The sequence below is a fragment of the Ixodes scapularis genome, unplaced genomic scaffold (assembly GCF_016920785.2).
Source record: "Ixodes scapularis isolate PalLabHiFi unplaced genomic scaffold, ASM1692078v2 PGA_scaffold1__304_contigs__length_218370807, whole genome shotgun sequence".
Classification (NCBI taxonomy): Eukaryota; Metazoa; Arthropoda; class Arachnida; order Ixodida; family Ixodidae; genus Ixodes; species Ixodes scapularis.
The window spans coordinates 108,353,320-108,368,072 of NW_024609846.1; the positions used below are offsets into that span (position 1 = coordinate 108,353,320).

The window sequence follows — 14,753 nt, forward strand, 5'->3', positions numbered from 1 at the left end:
AACAACGCGCGAGCAAATCACTGCAATGGAACTGATGGCCTAGCCCAACTAGCTGCCGATGCCCGGTCTGTTGCAAGAGCACATCTCCTGTAAATACTTGTACATAGATTAAAGAGCACTAGTAACGTCTCTAATAATGGCTAGCAGTGAGAATTGACAGATCTGCAAGAGTCTGCTCTCCCACCCGAATTCATGTCAGTGCGTTTTAGTCCATAGAGATATGCATTATGAGTGACATCAGCAGCAATTCAAACCCAAGGGCATTTCAAGCAAGCCTAAAGCCCTTAATATATACATTGCGCGTTCTGCTGTCATTCACTGAGGGGTTTTTTTAGGATGATGGTTGCATAAATTTGTCTATGAATTATGATTACCAAACTCATCGTAAGATATCTTAACACTTTCAGAAATAAGAATCCCGCACATCAAAACCTTCATATTATATTTTGCGCTCGCACTGAATTTAGCAAAATGCTTTAACTGCCGTAAATTTAAATAATTTGTTAGTCACATACAAATGCTTTGTGGGTCAATTCTTAACAAGTGCATTGTCCACACTGATGGATTGATCTGAAACCTGCCCTTTCAAAATATGCACAAATGGCCTCACATTTTGTTCTCGCCCATGAAGAAACGAATTTACGTTCTCTTGGACATAAGGAAAGATCTCATATTCGTGCCGTTATGTGTTTTGCTTTTGAAATGTATACATAAAGCTAGGCTTTTTTTATGTTTTGTTTGGTGTTTAAGGTTTCAATAGAAGTTTTGGACTGACAAGCAATTTGGAAAACACAAATCAGAATGGGTTAAATCATGATTTAATTCAGACCAGTTTTGCGATGACAATTTAAATCAAGCTTTTCCTGCACAAATAATCCTGAAAATATGTATTATTTACCATTCATCTATCATGTGATGCTTTCTGTGCGCACTGTTTTGTACGGAACTCAAAGAATCAATCAAGCAAGGATGATTCATATCAGGCTGAACACGAGCAGAAAGCAGTTCTCGTCTGAGCAACTTGTAGCACTGAGCTTTCTTCCTTTCTTCCACTCCGTTCCTCTGTCACGTAGTGTCCTATCGACAGCGAATCAAAATACGAAAGTAAGAAGGAAGGAAACGAATGCTAGAAAATTTATTTCCTATTGCAAGCGAGGGAGAATTAGAAAAAAAAAACATATAGAGAATTTAACTGGCGTAAAACTACAAATCGTTTAATGTTCTAGTATGACAGAGTTTACATCATTAAAGAGTTGTTAATTAACTTGTACTTTAAATTTACAGTAATAACTTATTCTGTTTGCTACTAGTCTAATTATGCAAACAATCTGCAATGTTTAAAAATATATTTAGTAATAAAATCACTATTTTTAGCTACTCTCATTGAAATCAAAGTAATCTGCTTTTAATAAAATAAATTTCCAGTTTTTATCTTCCTTTTTTTACTTTGCTAACAGAAAATTTAGCGCCAGCTCTAAACATGCTGAAGCTGGTAGAACCCGATGGAAACAGACATTTTACCATTGATAGAATCCAAACATATGACTTTATTATTAATCATATCCAGCGAGGTTATTCATCCCAAAGACACTGATGGTCGTCATCCGACTAAACTCACAGAGTTTAGTTGAAGCTGATATGCCTACCTCTCGTGTATCAACCAAACTTCTGTCCATTTTGTTTTATTTCGATTTAAAGCTCGAGGGCACAGTCTTCCAAGTCAATCTTTTTAATATTTGTAAATAACGTCTATAGTCCTTGGTGTTAAACTGAAGCAGAAGCTATGTCGTAGTTAGCTTCTCAACCGATTTGGTCAAGAATATATATCTTAACTAAGCAAATTTACATTTTCACAAAATAAAACCACGCCCTCTCTCGAAAGCAAAATTACGCATGCAAGATGGTAAACAAGCTCCAAATAATAAGCCATATTACGGGAATACTACACTAGGTGTGCGTTGTTTGTTTGTTTGTTTTTTCGCAGAACTCCGTCTTTTTACGCACTTGGAAGGAGGTGCAAAGTAAGGAAGTCGATGTCACGAAAACATGGTCACGGAATCGACGTCCCGCACGTAAAATAAATTTTGAAGTGGGTACAAGGTTTAGAAGACGATGCCTCAAAAACTTGGTCAAGAAATGTCACGAAAACGTGATCACAGAAGTGACGTCACGAGTGTCAAAATAAATTTAAAGTTATTTTGATAGCGAAAGTAAAAAAAAAAAAATCGTACGAGCTCTCATGTGTGACGACACACTGATCGCACTGATTAATGAGTCGGCGAACATGCTATAGCTTCCGCCACGAAGGCGCCAGCAACTCTTTTTTATCCCTGTGTGCTTTACCCAAAACAAAGCTGTAACATGTGTTTCGAATGGCCCAATCGCACACCCAGGTTGTGTCCGTCGACTTACTTCGCACGCCATTCCGAAAACACGAATCGGAGATGACTGCGCGGGGTGCTGTAAGATTGCTTCAATGGGACTCCGAGCCACGGGCATTCACATGCTGCCAACGTTGCTTTTTGCGCACCCACCATCGTCCATCGACGTATCTACAGTTTCCACAAAAGCACATATGGAATGAGTGGAGAAAGCACGGCCTTTCTTACATCCCCACGCCAAGCCCTCTCATTTTAGTGCCACGTAGTTTTAGAAAAATTAATGCAGCATAGTACACCTATGCATCGACCAAACTTTTCAATTTCTTGCACTTTCGGGTTTACGAATATGAGCATTATCTCTGGATGCTGACAAACGAACAGTATTGCTACATAAGCTGAGAATATTTGCTCCTTTTCCAGCATTCGTAAATCTTGGCGCTGTCGTGCTATCCTAGCACGGTGCTATTGGAGTACCTCAGTGCGAGAAAACCAATTTTATTTTCCTCGCAATTTTTATCGGGAAAACGCTCCCAGCTACATTAGCGTGTAAATTTAATTGGTGTATAATTACACACCATTTATGTTTTGCGGCTACACTTTTATACCTAGACGCGACGATGAACGACCGTACCCGATCGCTGGGTTTCGAGACCGTAGAAAAAATTTTGGCATATAAGGAAGCTTTGTCAACATTTTACATATACCTCATCACATTTGATTATTTTGTATGTCACACAGCTGCCGACGAAACAGCGAAGTTTAATGACCTGCTGCAGCTACTTAAGGAAGATGGCTTTACCAAGTGGCCACTACTGAATAATCAAGAATCACCTTATGAAAGCTACACTCAACTACTCAACCAATCAACTTTTCTTCCATTTGTTAGTTTCTCAGTATACCAGGACTCTAAGAATACTCATTCAAACGTGATTTACGTAAGTATCAAACAGCCTCTTTCAAAACCCTCTTGATTCCTCACAATTCCTTAGTATGCGGGCAGTGTTGCCTGACATTAATGCAGCCGCGCGGGCCCTCAGTTACTAACGGCGGAAACACAACAGACGGTTTCTAACAGTACCCATTCATTTGGCAGAGCGTCCTTAACCTTCGGGCCGGGGTTGGTGAGATACTAAGTCCTCTCTCGTGGCTAACGGATTGCAAGGGCAGTTTTTTTCGCTCTCTTCGACATTATCTTAAAACGGACTGCATACCATCGCATCATTTCATTGATTGTTTTTCACTCGTGAAAGCATTTTACCGGCACCTTGGGAATGTCGCATGTCCGAGTGTATAAATAAATGCGGCTATTAGTGTTGTCAACAGAAGCGACATATGCGTCATTTTCCAGGAGGGCCTATTCGAAAATGATTAAAGCACTTGATTCTTCGCAAAGAAGTCTGTTACACTGTTAAGAAATCCGGAGGGCCTCAAGATTTCTTAAAAGTGTGCAAAAGTGGCAATTGCTGCAATCCAAACATTTTACGAAAGCGCAGCGCCACAAGAAAAAGGCACAACTCACCGAAAGATAGTTTCGCCGGTCTCGCGGCGTGATCAAAGCTTTATTACTTACTTTACTATGAAAAATGTATTAAGAACTTGCGGCACGCGCACTCCAGAAAGGAGCCTGTGGCGACGGAAGAGGGGAAATGGGTACAGTGGGGCGGTGACAGCGACAGAGTGCACACGAGCATATGGGCCACGTTTCAAGTACTTTACTATCTCGCCGTTTCTTACTTTTGTGTTCTAAAACGTACCTTGCGCCGAAGCGTTGCTGTATTTGTGCTACCATGTGATCCATTCAAATGAATTTGGAGGATAGCCAAGGTTAATAGTGAATAAAAGCAACCACGGATTTTTTCCCTTTATTGATAGGAATTTTAGCAGGAACAGCTGGACGGTCCGGAACATCATGGCCGATATATGCTGCAAAGACATCTACGCGCGACAGACCTTCAAACTTTGCCGTTGCGTCAATTCTTGATCGGTGTCCAAGCGTAAGAAGGCACAGAGACGCAGCACTCCGGCGTACCAACGAAGCTTTGAGCACGCCGCGAGAGCGGTGAAACTTGCTTTCGACGACTTGTGCCTTTTAGGGGCGAAGCTCCCTAGGGGCTAGCCATGTCCTTATGTCCGTCCGACGTCGGGTCACGAGCACGTGAGCACGTGCCCCCGTGCTCGTGTAGGGCAAAACAAAGAACAAAAAAAAAAACCTCATCTCCACGTGGTGAATGATGTTGATTGGGGCAAAGCTGTGGTGGTGCTTGTCAGCGTAGACGGTGAGCCGCAGCATGCAGAACCTTTTGTTCGTTTTCATTCATGTCAGAAAGAGAATGTGTAGTATAAAACGTGGTTATATGCGCATTTCAGCATTTGACCGCAGCGTGACATGGATGAAAACGAACAAAACGCTCGGCATGCTGCGTCTCAGCTTTTACGCAGACAAGCACCACCAGAGCTTCGCCCCAATCAACATTATTCACCACGTGGAGATGCGTTTTTTTTTTTTTTTTTTTTCTTGCGGTGCAGTGCTTCCGTAAAAGCCTCCACGTGTTCTGAAAGGCCGTTCTCACACTTCACAGAAATGTTTTAAAAACTTCGTCGGCGAATGACGACAGGCGAGCAGAAACCACGCCTTCAGCTTGCTGCCGCCAGCCTGTGCAACTCTCCAGAAATGCGTTTTTTTTTGCATGCAAGATGGCCGTCCGGTGACCGCAGTCGCGGAGGGAGAAGCGCGGTAACGAAATCCTTATAAAAAAATCAGGGGTCGCGCGAAGCAGGTAGTAGCTGGGCCATCATTGGCAACGACCGTAAAGCGAATGGCAGTACTTCGCATTAAAACGCACAATTTATGCCAAAAATATAAATTAAGTATTCAAAATAGAATCAAAAATAACTAAAACCGGCGCATATGTTCTTGTGCTACCATTATAGTACTATTATTGTATTAATGTCGAAGAAATCATTCCCGCGAAAGGTACTGTCGTGAGCAAAAGTCTGGATAACACGGGAGCGCCGACCGAATTGCATCGCCGCGCTCCCTGACGGCGCGGCGCCTGGGGCCGAGACCCGCGCAACGCGCACGCGCGTCCTTTCTTATCTGCTGGCCCACTCGTTCGCTCGCTTCAACGCGATGCGCTCCTGAGCGATTAAATGGGCGCTAGGTGCCGCCCCGGGAACCGAGATTCCGAGAGCCTCGCTCACCGCTCGGGACGAGCTCGCGTGCTCCGCGCCACGCGCCGTTCGCGCATATGTTTCCCGCGACTCAGCGACGCGTTAAAAACTGTCGCTTATGTTGAGGTAGCCAGCCGCAATGAATTGTAGAACTTGTATTCGCGTACTCGAGGCAGCCTTGGGCTTCCTTCCGAGTGATCATGCACGTGCGGTAAAGTGGTGAATGAAGAGCAAAAAGAAAACGCCAAATAAGAGAGAAATATTTATTCAACCCCCCTCCCAAGAAAAAACAAGAATAAAACGGAAGGAAAAAGAGGCGCTGGTTCAGTTTGGGTGGCTTGTAATTTTTATATTGTTAACAGCGTCAGAAAGAATCAAAAGAGCATCACCTTCCTGCAAAATGTTGCAATTCTGTTGTGTAATCGCGAAGCAGAAATGGAAATATTTCCCCCTCTGCAGCCGTGCGCGGCGGCAAGGGGAAACGCGCCGTGACAGTGACGCGGGGATCGCTGCAGCTCAACGCCTCACGAAGAGCAGTAGAGAGAGAAAGAGTAAACATCCTTGAGGAGAGCGCACGCAAACCGGTGCATCCTCACGTCGACGTCACTGAGCACGTCATTTAGAGAGTTGAAGGGTGCCGGAAACTTGAATCTTTGCTATTGCTTAAAATTATAATTAGGGCACACAGACAAAACTGCTTTTCTGTTCTTTACTTTAGAAGTGTCGGAGAACAACTCCTATAATTATTTGGCCATTGTCCGGAAATCGTTGCATAGCCGCTTTATTTTATGACTTCCGGTACAAGTCATCACAGCTGATGACAAACTGAAAATTTAAGGTCACTTCGCGAACAACCATGCTGAGAATTTGTGGCCAGTACCATGTTTTTTCTCCTTGTTTTCTTGACTTCTTGACCCTTTACAACGCATGCATAGTAAATTGAGCAGCAGCTGTTTGCATTGTAGCCGGGGCAAATATAGGGCGAAGCTTAAAAATAACGAATGGAGGGAAGCGACAGTTTTAACGCGTCGCCGAGTTGCGGGAAAGATATGCGCGAACGGCGTGTGGCGCGGAGCACGCGAGCTCGTCCCGAGCGGTGAGCGAGGCTCTCGGAATCTTGGTTCCCGGGGCGGCACCTAGCGCCCATTTAATCGCTCAGGAGCGCATCGCGTTGAAGCGAGCGAACGAGTGGGCCAGCAGATAAGAAAGGACGGGCGTGCGCATTGCGCGGGTCTCGGCACCAGGCGCCGCGCCGTCAGGGAGCGCGGCGATGCAACTCGGTCGGCACTCCCGTGTTATCCAGACTTTTGCTCACGACAGTACGTTCACAGCACTAGCAACGCAGTGTTTGCTTTTCTTTTCTACCCAATCAAGCTGAAATAAAAAAGGATCGTTTTTTTAATCAATAATTATATAGACAGAAGAAAAGATACCGGAGAACATATATGGACCCCTGAACGACGCTACGAAGTTGTAGACACGGAGCAACGAGGTAAAGGGCTTTAGGGCGATAAACTGACATCTGTAAGTGAACCCAAATTGGCCGCCACCATGTTGCACATTTTTTACCACTTCACACGTGAAATTATAGTATCACGTCTAGATATTAACGAAGTACCAAACTCTAATAATTCGTCACTGATCCTTAATAACAGTATTGACGTGTTTAGTTAGGTTACGTTTGTTTTAAGTCCAAAATCTGTTTTTACGACAAAAACCCGGGCAGATTCGCAATGGCTCCGCTCGAGACTGTCAGCCGGCTTGATGTATTTTGGCTTTTATCGGAGCTAGACACTGAAGCTCTGGGGCTAACTGTATTGAGAAAAAAAAATAGTTAATGTTTTTTACAGAGATCGCAATACAAATCTCGGCTCACTTTTGCGTAAAAGCCTCAGTATTTGGTACCGTAACGTGGCTAGTGGTAATTGTTGTACAGCGTGGCGACAGCCAAATGATGGCCACTTTTGCCTAGTGACCGGAATATCAGTTTGTCGCCCTAAGCCCCTTGTTAAATGTGAGATGTAGACATTAAGAAGTTGCCTAATCGGTTTATGCCGATGGAGCTTCCGATGGAGCCTGGCGCTACGTTCCAGAGCCTGGCGTTTGTCTGCTCGTTCCACGCGGCTCTCAAACGCTCGGTGCGAGCGCAGCCGATGGTCACAAGCTGATGGGCGCCAGCTTGCCAGCCCCTACGTAACACCCCCTCCAACTAGTCGTGGCTCTTATAGCGTTACGTTTGTCGTCGCGCTCGAGTGCCCCTCCGGGTACCAATGAACGTGCCAGCGTCTGCCGTCGAAGAAGCTGACGCTGGTTCGCGAACTCCGGTCTGCTACTGTATCACTGGGGTGACGCGTGTAGTCAAGCTGCAGTATGTTTAGCGGGAGATGGTGCCCGTGTTGGAGGAGGGCTCTGGTCAATCTCGAGGTCCCACACAGGAGACAGAGTCTTCGCTTCTTGTTGAGTGTTGACTGTTGTCTATCACTGACGTATGTGGTTTGCGTGCCGGCGTACGGAACCTTCATCTATGTTCACTATCCATGAAAAGAGGCCCATCTGACGTTCAAATTACGCCAGGAAGCCAGCCTTTGCCGTATGGAAACTTCCTAGCCCAGACCGACTGTCCCACGCTCCGTTCTCGTGCGTTAGTGACGCTTTCCGTGCTGGCTGGCTCTTCAGAAGTTACCGTTTTTAATCGTTACAGAACTGATGGAAGTTCCCTGCCATAAAGCAACCATGCGGGCGTTTCTCTCGTTGCAACGTGAATGCTAGTGTGCCGTTTGAATAAAAACCTGGCCAGCACACAATTCAGCTCCTTCTTTCCTTTCTTCTGAGTGCCAGTTTTAGCTTCTGTAGCATGCGCTCCGCCTGGCGATTAGTCGCGGGATGGTACGGTGCACTTGTTACAGCGATGATCCCGTTGTTTCAGTAAAATGATTTCATCTCAAAAATTAGCGCCGTGCCATCGTCCGACACAATCTTCCTCGGTAGACCAAACGTTGCAATAATGGTCCGTAATTCTTTACTGATGGCGGCAGACCTCATGTTGCGGGCCACGCGCTCTTGCAGCCACTTCGTGGACGCGTCAACCAAAACCACAAAAACATGACCCATGAAGACCTACGAAGTCCAGGTGAACAGTGTCCCACGGCTCTGTTGCCTATTCCACACAGGAATAAGTTCCTTCCCAACTGACTTCCTTTGCATCTGGCAGCTACTACATGCAGCGACGCATGCTTCAATATCGGCGTCAATCTCGGGCCACCAAACGTAGCTGCGAGCGCAAGCTTTTATCGCGACCATTTCGCGATGTCCCGAGTGAATTGGGGCCATCGTGTCTCTTCTCAAGTTCTTAGGAATCACGACTCGAGTTCCCCAGCTTACGCATCCTCTGTGTGTCGACAACTCTGCCGCTTTACTTCTGTACGGCGAGTGCTCTGGGGACTGATACCGAGGCAGAGCGCCTTCTTGCACTGCCTGGTATATATGGTTACAAGGACGGCGTCACGTGCTGTCTCCCTGGCTACTTGGTCTGCGCAGAGCGGAGGGCGGGTCAGGGCCTCGAACATCAGGATCTCTCCTGGTACTCCTGGTTCCTCCTCCGTGGTTGACATAAAGAGTAGGCTTAGAGCGTCCACATTCTGATGGCGGTTTCCTGGCCTGTACATCAGCTCGTACTTATAAGCGGTCAGTTTTACGCACAATCTGGTTATACGCGGTGACAACACTTCTGGAACGGGCTTGTCAGCTCATAGGATGCCAAGAATAGGTTGATGATCTGTGTGAATTATCATGCTTCGCCCTGCGACATACTGATGAAAATAGAATACTCTATACACATTGGCTAGGCCCTTTCAGTCAAGTTGTGAGTAGTTGCGTTCAGCGGTTCCCATTGAGTGTCCTGAACGCAAACGCAAGCGGAGTCTCTCGGCCGTCGGAGTCCAACTGTGATAGTACGGCCCCCACACCGTCGCAGGACAACAGCAGTGGTTTTCTTTCGTCATAGTCTGCCAGTACTGTACACTGCACCACCTGATCCTTCAACTTCTGGAAAGCCTCGCGGAGGTTTTCCTCCCACCGCCACTCCGTTTTCCGTTCCAGTAGGGTATAGAGCTCTTTCGGAATCGTTGCTCTATTCTCTAAAAATCTGTCATAAAACACTAACAGTCCTAGAAAGGATTGCAGCTCTGTCTTGTTCCTTGGCTCGGGCGCCTGTACTACGGCCTGAATTTTGTCCTGCGTGGGATGTATACCGTCCGCATTGATGAGGTGGCCAACACATTTTACTTTACTCACCCCGAAATGGCACTTGGTTTCCATTAGCTTTAGTCCTAAATCTTCTAGTTTCGTCAGTACTTGATCGAGTCGATAGGTATGTTCTTCTGCAGTCTCCCCGCTGATGATATTACCGTCTAGGTACGCACTGACTCCTGAGATGCCCGTTAATGTTGTATCCGTGACTTTTGGAAGGTTGCGGGAGCTGCCGCACTCCGAAAGAAAGTCGCTTCACTCGATACAGCCTCTTGATGGCATTGATTATCAGTACCTCGGCCGTGTCATCTGTCACCCGTAGTTGTTGATAAGCCCGCGCAAGGTACAGCGTCCAGAAGACTGTGTCACCCCGGAGGTTAGACAAGGCTTCAGTGGGTGTCGGCAGCGGTTAAGCCACCGGCTTCGCTGTATTGTTTACCGTGCTGCGGTAGTCCCTGCAGGGCCTCACCGAACCATCCGCCTTTCGAACCACCACCACGGGACTGGCCCATGTTGAATGTTGGATGTTTTCCAGAGTGCCCTGCTATTGCAGTGCCATCAGTTCGCATTCCACGACAGCACGCAGGGCGCAAGGTACCTGGCGTGCCTTGAGGAGTCTTGGCGTTGCTGACTCCTTGATTTCCAACTGAACGGGTGGGCCGTTGTACTCTGTGATGCCGGACCTAATCACCGCTTTGTGTGAACTGAAAGCCTTCTGGACTTCTTTGTCTGACGAACGATGGTGTATCCCGCTGACCTGGGCCTTTAGCGCTGGAAACCAATTTCTGCCCATCAAGTTGCATTCTGTTGCACTTGTTACAACCAGCGGTAGAATGTAGTCTTTGGAATTATGTCTCACGCGCACCTCAGCTAAGCCAAGGGCACTCAAGCCTTCGCCGGCTCATGTCCGAACGGTGACGTTTTCTTTCCGCAGGTCCGGAGGTCTGGTCGGTCACACCTTCCGGTAGGTGGCCTCACTGATTACCATAAATGCTGTTCCTTAGCCCACCTCGAATCCTAGTTACTTTCCGTCGACCTTGAGACTCCCCACGTACCTTGCAACGAAAACAAAACTGGCAGCACGTTGTGCGTTCAGCTCTTGCATGTCCCACCCGTAGCTTTTAACAGTAGCTCCACTTTGTGATTCTAGGGCGTCCTCTTCTGAGCCGAATTCCATCTGATGGGTTGAGCGATGTGTGCCAGTCCTCATCTTGTTTCCACAAGCTTTTTCGATGTGTGCTATTTTTTACAGACACGGCAAGCTAACCTGATGAATGGGCAACTGTCTTGCCGGTGCCGTCCATGCCAGCAATAACATCGTAGATGCGGTTGCTTTTTATCTCGATGCGAGGTCTGTTTCGTAGCCTGTGGTTGAGTGACCCTATCCAGTTCCCTCTTGGTAGTTTTGAGCTCCTGCTGCTGTTTTACCGCACGTTCCAGTCCTGTTGCCATGTCGTATGCTTGCTTGAACGTGGGCCTTTGCTCTCCAATAAGTCTTTGCTGCAGACGCTCATCTTGCACACCGCACACCAAACGGTCTCTCAGCATTACATCGAGCGGCAGCATGGTTGGATTCAATGTCAAAGGGGCAACGGCCGCTCGTCCTTCAGCGCTGGTTGAAGCGGTTGATGCTCCGGCGCTAGTTGTGGCCACCGAGAGAATTGTCAGCACGCCGAAATCGCAGTTGGCGGCTAATTTTTTTTTAATTTCGCCAAATAGGCAGCGATCGACTCGCCTGGTCGGGGCGCTGGAATTTGATTCGGCTGAATAGTTTCGAAGGCCGTGGATCGTAATGTTGTTGGAGCATTGACATGATGCTTTCAAAGGCAACTTCGCCGGGCTTCCTCGGGGCCGTTAGCGCTTGTACAGTGTCGTAGGTTGCCGCGCCAGAAAGGGTCAGTAGCAGGGCTCTCTTCTTCCCGTGGTCCGTCATGTCGTTTGCCTGGAAGAAGAATTCCAACCGCTCCCCCCAGGCCGACCATCCTGTCCCTTGGACTTCCTCGAGCTTTCGTTGTGTTGTAGTCATTCTTGAACCGCTTTTGAAGCTTTTGTCTGCCCTCGTTGCCAATGTTAAATATGAGATGTAAACATCAGTTGGCTGCCTAAACGGTTTATTTTGATGGAGCCGCCGATGGAGCCTGGCGCACGTTCCTAGCCTGGCGTTTGTCTGCTCGCGCCCCGCGGCTCTCAACCGCTATATACGAGCGCAGCCGATGGCCACGAGCCGATGGACGCCAGCTTGCCAGCCGCTAAATAACATCCCTCTACCTCGTTGACGTACAGGCCCAGACTCAAGGACGTTTAAATAGGGCAGGACCAGGCGTGACGTCATGTCACCGACGCCAAAAAAAGAACCCAATCCCAGACGTCCATTGCGCACCCACGGAATCTCGTCCAACGTAAATCCAATCAAGCTTTCATCGACTGCTTGCCGCTCGGTCAACTGCTTTAGCCTTAGCCACGTCTGCTCCGTGCCTGCGGTCTGCTTCGTCTGCTCGCTGTCACGGCCATGGTATTCGATAAGGTCGGCGCACCAAAAAAAGTTTCAATGCGAACCCGCATCCTCATCGTGGCCGAGGGAAACCAACACCTTGTGGAAGCAGGGCCTGTACGGCATTCTCAACCCGCGGTGCCATTTTCAGCGTTCATGCGTACGAGCCGGTACGACGACCGACAAATTCGCTTTCAAATGCCGCTCCATGACGACTCTCTCTAGACAACGCTACCGGCGCGGTGTCGAGAGCATCCGCTACACGTTGACTTTCTACTGCTCATGCAAGTGCTGAACTCCAAATCTAGCCTGTTCGACTTGAATTCAACGGACGCCGCTATGGAATTTTGGGGCAAATAACCACATTGCCACGGCAATGCCGAGGCAACACGGATGTTTGCCCCATATTTTCATGACGGTGTCCGTTAACTGAGTATTTTAATCGTTATGAAAATTACCCAAACTAGAGAACTATCGAGAACTTTGTAAAAGTAAAAAGGCACAGGAAATGGATCGTCCCAAAAGCCGAGATAATAAAAATATATTTCGTGGCAACGCCATCATTCCGCTACACTTCGCTCTATATATGAAGGATATGGACGCCACCTCCTGCCTATTATAACTTCCTTTCCCAGGCTGAACAGAAAAGGCTAGCACAAATTGCTTGTGTGAGACAGGTCCAGTTTACATGAGACACTTGGCACTTTCATTCGAAAGTGCACGATGATATTTTATTCACTTTACGCCAAGGAAGTCGCACGGAATGAAATAATTATCAGGTATTATGACCCAGATGATTGTAATGAGCAGTGACAAAGCGTTGTCCCCGAGCAACATAAAAACAATATGCATGAGAGTCAATACCATCCAACGCAGTCCAAAATACTAACTCAGCAGAGAAATTCCTAAACATGCGACTCGCTTCTTTGTCCCCCGCTAGCATCCAGTGGCTGGCTCGACAAACCTGGAGACGCCGAAGGTATCTTCTGTACAAAGTGCACCGTTTCGGCATCATTTCTAAACCCTTCGTATTAACTTCTTCATAGGCTGTGGCAGTAATATTTCGGCAAACAAATTTCCCACCTTGAACTCAAACCACCAAACCAATCTCGCTCATTGTCATAATGCCACTTCTGGGCTCTGTCGTTGGTGTTGCTGAAGACCCGCCTGTTGCTAGTTAAAATTGTGATTTTAAAACACCATCCGTGTCACTCATGGGACTTCGAATATCTTTGCAGATGGCTAGAACATTTTTAGGAGAGCGTTCGAGCTGCACACAGCACAACACAGCACCGAACCCAAGCCGAACAAACCAAACGAATGGTTGCCATATTTGCTTTTGCGCAGCTCGGCGCTAGGCGCATGGCTCACAGCGCGCAAAGGTCTGGATCAATCTAGAGCGACCAGACACGAGCGGCGCTGCGGCGCGACGCGTTTACGTCACAGTGACGTATGGAAGCCAGCACCCGTTGCTATGTATTCGCCCTTTTTTATGTTTTACAACACACTGAGTAACGCCATGCACTCGATAGCCCTGGCACACTTTCGGTCTGGGAATACTTTCTCAAATTAAGAATGGTCTAATCAATCATTCTCCAATAATAGCGCGTAGATTTAGTCTCGCAAACGCTGCGAAACCCGCCGTGTAGTTGTTGGCAAGCCATACTTAGTCCAGCATTCTTAGTCTACAGGAGACCGTCGGCAGTGAGTCATATTTTGTTCATTATACTTAGTCTGGAGGCGATCATCGGCAGGGAGACATAAATATACTTGAATCCGATCGCAGCAAACGCTAAGGTCCGATGGAGTCAATAGGAAATTTCCCTAGACCGCGTTTCCCCCTCCGCTGAGCCCTCCGAAACGAAGAAGCTGCTACTGCGAATGCGCGCCCATGGCCTTGACTGTAGGGTTCCGGGTTTCTTAGCGGGTTGCAGAGAGCGTTGCAGGACGGCAAGAACCATTTAAGACAACTACCCAATCAGACAAAGTAAGAAGTGCATCGTTACAGCACTCGATTATTTTTATTGTTGGTTCGCTATCCTCGGCTCAACCAACCACGCAAGAAAAAAGCGCGGGGACACAGCGCATCATAGTGCGCGATTGATTGAGTCGATAATAGCAAATGTACGAAGTGAGGGTGGGCCAAATGTGGTTCGAATCAAATAGCGCCGCGTCATTCTGATCATCGACGCTGCAAGGAACCGGTAGGTCTTGGTTTCCTCTACCGCTGCGAAAGCTATATATAATGCAACGCAATGTAATTCGAACCACTATTCGTAAAGTCAGTTGTTGCTTCTTTTTACAAGTAACGGCAACCAGACGAATAACGAAGCCCATTCTGTAGGAACAAAAAAGCCTCTTTCAGCTCACTCTTCTGCTGTGTGCCGCCATTGGCGTCCTGACATCTGCACCGACACGAAGTCGGCGCTTCAAAAAATGCCGCTACTCGTAGGAACCTCATA

At 47.4% G+C, this 14,753-nt stretch overlaps 1 pseudogene; it reads left to right on the forward strand.

Moving 5' to 3' along the window:
- LOC120836259 overlaps nucleotides 1–14,753 on the forward strand; it is a 181,663-nt pseudogene that overhangs the window by 23,045 nt on the left and 143,865 nt on the right.